Source organism: Rhinopithecus bieti, unplaced genomic scaffold, assembly GCF_001698545.2.
Source record: "Rhinopithecus bieti isolate Rb0 unplaced genomic scaffold, ASM169854v2 scaffold_15136, whole genome shotgun sequence".
Lineage (NCBI taxonomy): Eukaryota > Metazoa > Chordata > Mammalia > Primates > Cercopithecidae > Rhinopithecus > Rhinopithecus bieti.
Window position 1 is genome coordinate 614,259 of NW_016808217.1, and position 6,085 is coordinate 620,343.

The following is a 6,085-nucleotide window of genomic DNA, read 5'->3' on the forward strand; positions in this document are numbered from 1 at the left end:
AAAAAAAAAAAAAAAAAAAAAAAAAAAAGAGGCATTTCCCTGTACAAGCTCTCTCTTTCCCTGCAGTCATCCATGTAAGATGTGACTTGCTCTTCCTTGCCTTCCGCCATGATTTTTAGGCTTCCCCAGAAATCTAAGTCCAATTAAACCTCTTTCTCTTGTAAATTGCCCAGTCTTGGGTATGTCTTTATTAGCAGCATGAAAACAGACTAATAGACGAGGCTAAGCTCAGAGGTCTGCAGGCAAGAGTGGAGGCAAGCGTGGAAGGGACCTCATGTGATGGTTTAAAGTGATGTGAGGCTGGGATTCAGTGCTACCTAGGAAGCTTGTTCAAAATGCACACACCCACCACGCTTTCCTGCAGGTGCATCACAATTCCTAGGTGAGCTGGGCTTGTATTTAGCTAATTCACTCTTGCTTCACTGCAGAACCTAGGGCCAAAGAAGTCACTTCATCTTACAGAGATGAAAACTAAGTCCTACAGAGAAGTTTCTAGTCAGGGCTGTTAGTGCATGTGTGCATGCATGCACTTTAGTTCTTAGTTAGGGCATGACAGTATCAGAGGAAAGGGAGGCTCTGTGACTCTGTGGCCCAGGGATTCTCTCTCAGCCTCAGTTTTCACACCAGGACAATGTGACCTTAAGTCCCTTCCAGTTGATGATCTGCTTCTGTGAGGTTTATCTCCAGCCTCAGCCTCCTAGAGGCCGGAGTCTCAGAGGGAAGAGGCAAGGCCCCCAAAGGAACAATTCTTTGGAGGTTTTCTTTCTTGGGGGAGGAGGACAGGTACTCACTCTGTCGCCCAGGCTGGAATGCAGTGGCACCATCATGGCTCACTGAAGCCTCAGCCTCCCCAGCTCGAGCGATCCTCCCACCTCAGCTTCTCCAGTAGCTGGGATCACAGGCATGCACCAGCATGGCCAGATAATTTTTGTATTTTTTGTAGAGACGGGGTTTCACCATGTTGCCCAGGCTGTTCTCAAACTCCTGGACTCAAGTGATCCTCCTGCCTTGGCCTCCCAAAGTGTTGGGATTACAGGTGTGAGCCACCATCCCTGGCAGTAGAGTTTTTCTCAAATCGAACAAAGAACAAGATATCACATGCCCAGCCCAAAGCCCAGGTTAACATTCTTCATTATTAAAACAGGCATAGTGGGCAGGGGAGATGAAAAAGGTGATGAAGGCAGACATGAAGTGGGTAATGATGAGTAGCTCCTCAGGACCTCCCTCTGTTCTCCCTTCCTGCTAATTTCCATCATGAGGTTCAGGGAAAGCTAATCCACCCCTATTCATCTCCAGGAGTGTGGCCTTGGCTAAGCTAATTATTGAGTTCCACCTACTCTCAGACAGTGATTGGTCCACGAGTAGTCATGTCATCTAAATTGGTCCAATCAGAGTGAATTTCAGGATGTTTGCCAGAAACAAAAGAGAAAAATCATCTGTTTTTATCTGGCTAGGAACGAAGAGACACATAACCAAGGAGCTTCCAGCAGCTGTCTCACAACCATGGAAAGCAAAGAGAAAGAAATAGAAAAAAAAAACCAACTTCATCAGAAGCATCTTTATGTGGCTGAACCAAGCACTGCCTAAAGCACACACTCTAGACTTTTATTTACATAAGCCAGTGAAGTCTCTTCATTATATAAGTTAGTTTGAACTAGGCTTTCTTTAGGTTTTATTTTATTTTCAATTGACACAATATTATAAAAATTGATGGGTGACTGTGATGTTTTAATACTTGTAAACATGTGTAATGATCAAATCAAGGCATTTAACTTATCCATCACTTCAAACACTTATCATTTTTTGCAGGGAGAATATTCAAAATGCTCTATTCTAATTATTTTGAAAGATACAATATCATATTATTATCTATAGTGACCCTCTTATGCAATAGAACACCAGAACATATTCCTCCTATCTGTAATTTTGTACCCTCTGACCAATCTCTCCCCATTCCCTTCACCCCTTATCCTCTCCAGTCTCAGGTAACCACTATTCTACTGTGTACTTATATGAGATCAGCTTTTTTTATATTCCAGAAATGAGTGAAATCATGTGGTATTTGTCTTTCTGTGCCTGTGTTTTTTCACGTAACATAATGTCCTCTAGGTTAATCCATGTTGTCACAAATTACAGGATTTCCTTCTTCTTTATAGCTAAATAGTATTTCATTGTGTATATATACCACTTTTTTTTATCCACTCATCCATCGATAGGCACTTAGGTCGAGTCCATATCTAAGTTGAAAATAGTCCTGCAGTAAACATGGGAATGCAAATATCTCTTTGATATACTGATTTCATTTCCTTTATACCCAGTAGTGGGATTGCTGGATCACATGGTAGTTCTATTTTTAATCTTTTGAGGAACCTCCACATTGTTGCCATATCAATTTACATGCCCACCTTCAATGGACAAGGGTTCCCTTTTCTCTACATTCATGGCATCATTGGTTATTTTTTATCTTTTTGATAATAGTCATTCTAATTGGAGTGAGGCAATATCTCATTGCAGTTTTGATTTACATTTCCCTAATGATTAGTGATGTTGAGCATTTTTTCATATACCTGTTGGCCATTTGTATATCTTCTTTTGATAATGTCTATTCATGTCTTTTGCCCATTTTTTAATCAGATTATTTGTTTTTTGTTATTGAGTTGTTTGAGTTTCTTATACATTCTGGATATTAACCCCTTGTCAGATGCATAGTAGTTTGCAAATTTTTTTCTCAAATTGTGTAGATTGTCTCTTTACTCTGTTGATTATTTCCTTTGTTGTACAGAAGCTTCCTAGTTTGATATAATCCCATTTTCTATTTTTGCTTTTATTGCCTGTGCTTTTGGGTTCTTATCCAAAAAAGTCTTTGCCCAGACCTATGCCATGAAGGATTTTCTCTACGTTTTCTTCTAGTGGTTTTAGAGTTTTGGATGTTATATTTAAGTCTTTTATTCATTTTGAGTTGATTTTTGTATATGGTAAGAGATAGGGGACTGGTTTCATTCTTCTGCATGTGAATATCCAGTTTTCCCAGCACCATTTATTGAAGAGACTGTCCTTTCCCCCAATGTGTACTCTTAGCATCTCTGTAGAAAATCAGTTGGCTATAAGCGAGTGGATTTATTTCTGTGTTCTCTCTTTTGTCCCACTGGTCTGTGCCTATTTTTATGCCAACATTATGCTGTTCAGATTATTATAGTTTTGTAGTATACATATTTTGAAGTCAGGTAGTGTGATGCCTCTAGCTTTGTTTATCTTGCTCAAGATTGCTTTAACTATTCTGAGTCTTCTACAGTTCCATAAAAATTTTAGGATTTCTTTCTATTTTTATGAAAAATGACATTGGTATTTTGATTGAGATTGCATTGAATTGTAGATCTTATTATGCAGCATGAACATTGTAATAATGTCAGTTCTTCCAATCCATGAACACAGAATGTCTTTCCATTTATTTGTATCCTCTTCAACTTCTTTCATCAATGTTTTATGGTTTTTACTGTAAAGATCTTTCACCTTTTTGGATAAATTTATTCCTATGTATTTTTTGTAGCTTTTGTAGACAGGATTGTTGTGTTGATTTCTTTGTTAGCTAGTTTGCTATTGGTCTGTAGAAACACTACTGATTTTTGCATGTTTATTTTGTACACCACAGCTTTACTGAGTTAATCTATTAGTTCTAAGAGATTTCAGCTAAGACTTTGGAATTTTCAATAAGATCACATTATCTGCAAACAGACAATTTGACTTACTCCTTTCATATTTGGGTACCTTTTATCTTGTCTAATTGCCGTGGCTAGCACCTTCAACTAGTTTGAATAAAAATGTTGAAAATGGGCATCCTTGTATTGTTCTAGATTTTAAAGAAAAATCTTTCAACTTTTCCCCATTCAGTATGATGTTTGCTGTGATTTGTCATATATGGTCTTTATTGTGTTAAGGATATACCTTCTATGCCTAGTTTTTTGAGAGTTTTTATCATAAAGAGATATTGAATTTTATCAAATGCTCCTTCTGTGTCTACTGAAATGATATGATTTTTGTCCTTGATTCTGTTGACAGGATATATCACATGTGTTGATTTGCATATGTTGAACCATCCTTGCATCCCTGAGATGAATCCTACCTGATCATGGTGAACGATCTTTTTAATATGCTGTTCAATTCAGTTTTGCTAGTTTGTTAAGGATGAACTAAGCTTGTATTACTTTCAGCCAACTGACACTGTTCTGACAGTGCCCCTCTGTGAGATACGATATAATAGCTTACCTGTTTCTGCCATGAAGCAACTTCATCTGAGTGTTTCAGCTGAGATATCAGCCATATAAGTGTTGTTAATCTCATTAAAATCAGTGCAAAATAGGAATGAGACTTTACTTCATCTTCCCTGCTGCTCATATCCACCCCCACCTGACTCATTGCCTGCCACATGATAGCAACTTGCTACAAAAGGTGTGTTGGTTTTAAAACAAATTTCCATCTTTTGATGGGGGGGAGTATCTAACCAGCTTAGGATGCAGGAAGCACCTCCTGCAAAGTGACATCAGAGCTGAGTCCTCAGAAAGTATGCAAGTTAGCCAGATATAGATGGGGTGAAAGAGCTTCTTCTGAGCCATTAACCCATTCCCCAGCTCCAGCAGTGTGACCTTAGCTCAGCCAGTAGAACTTGTCTCAAAAAACGATAGAGTATAATTCTCCTCCTCTTGAATGTGGTCCAGGCTTGGTGACTCATTTTTAGTAAATACAATGAAGTAGAAGCAACACTGTCTAATTTCTGGAGCTAGATTATCTTACTGCTTCTACCTGGTGCTCTCTCAGGTTCCTCCTGGGAGCAACAACCCTGTTGTTCAGGGAGCCACATGAAGAGGCCAGGCGAGATGTTCTACGGTCTCAGCTAAGGTCCTAGCTAACAGCCAGCAGCAACTACTAGGCCTGGGAATAAAAAGCTTTCGGATGACTCCAGCTTCCGCCTTTAAGCTGCCACAGCTGAAAGTGAGTAGAGCAGAGATGAGCAGTTCCCTGCCAAGCTCTGCCCAAATCGTAGACTCGGAAGCAAAACAAAAGTTGTTTTACACAATTAAGTTCTGGGGTCTTTTTTATGCAGCAATGGGTAACCAGAACAAAGAGTTAAACACAAAATAGTTATGAAGCCTGTGTATGTTTTTATATCATCTGATTTATTCTCTATTACAACTTTGTGATGACATTGGTATTAATAACCCCACTTTATAGACAAGAAAACTGAGATTTAGAGAAGAGGCCAGCACAAGATTCCCTCAAATAACAAGTTACAAAGCTAAGAGTGAACACACATCTTCCATTCTTTCAGGAACTCCATCCTTTTGACAATAAGAGCTTCAGGAGGCACTTTCTCACTTAGCCTAGGGCTTGCAGGGAGGAGGGAGCAGACAGAGACAATGTGGCCTGAAGGCTACTCCTGTTTTATAGAGAATGCGTATTTGTCAGGTCACCTCCTCCAGCCATCACAAAGGTCACAGTGACTATGCCCGTCTTCCCCCATCCTGGCCCAACTTTGTCCACCTGTTAACCTTCATCTCCCATCCTTCTCTCCAGTCAAGTCACATGTCAACCATAAACAACTTAGAGATTCCCCAGATCCACTGCACACCCTCTCACCTGGCATGCTGTCCATGTCCTTCCATCTGCCTGGAAGGCTCTTCCTGCCCTCTATCTGGTAAGCTTGCACACTTCCTGAGGACTCAGCTCCAATATCACTTCTGCAGGAAGTGATCCCTGCAATCCTGGGCTGGTTAGGTGCTGCTTCCCCTCTGGTCTCCCAGAGTATGTATGTATGCATGTGTACATGTGCATGTGTATGTGTATGTGTGTGTAATGGGGAAGCAAAGCAAAAAGTATTTTCAAGTGAGGACATGAATTCTAGCTCCTAGCTGTGTCATCTCGGGCATTTTACTTGACCTTTCCAAACCTCAATTTCGCATTTGCAAAGTGGGAATAGAAAAGTTTCTCATAGGATCACTGGTAAGATTAAATAAAATAATCTATATAAAATGTTTGGCCCACATATTATTGTTTATTAAATTATCACTTTTTTTTTTTTTTTTTTTTTTTT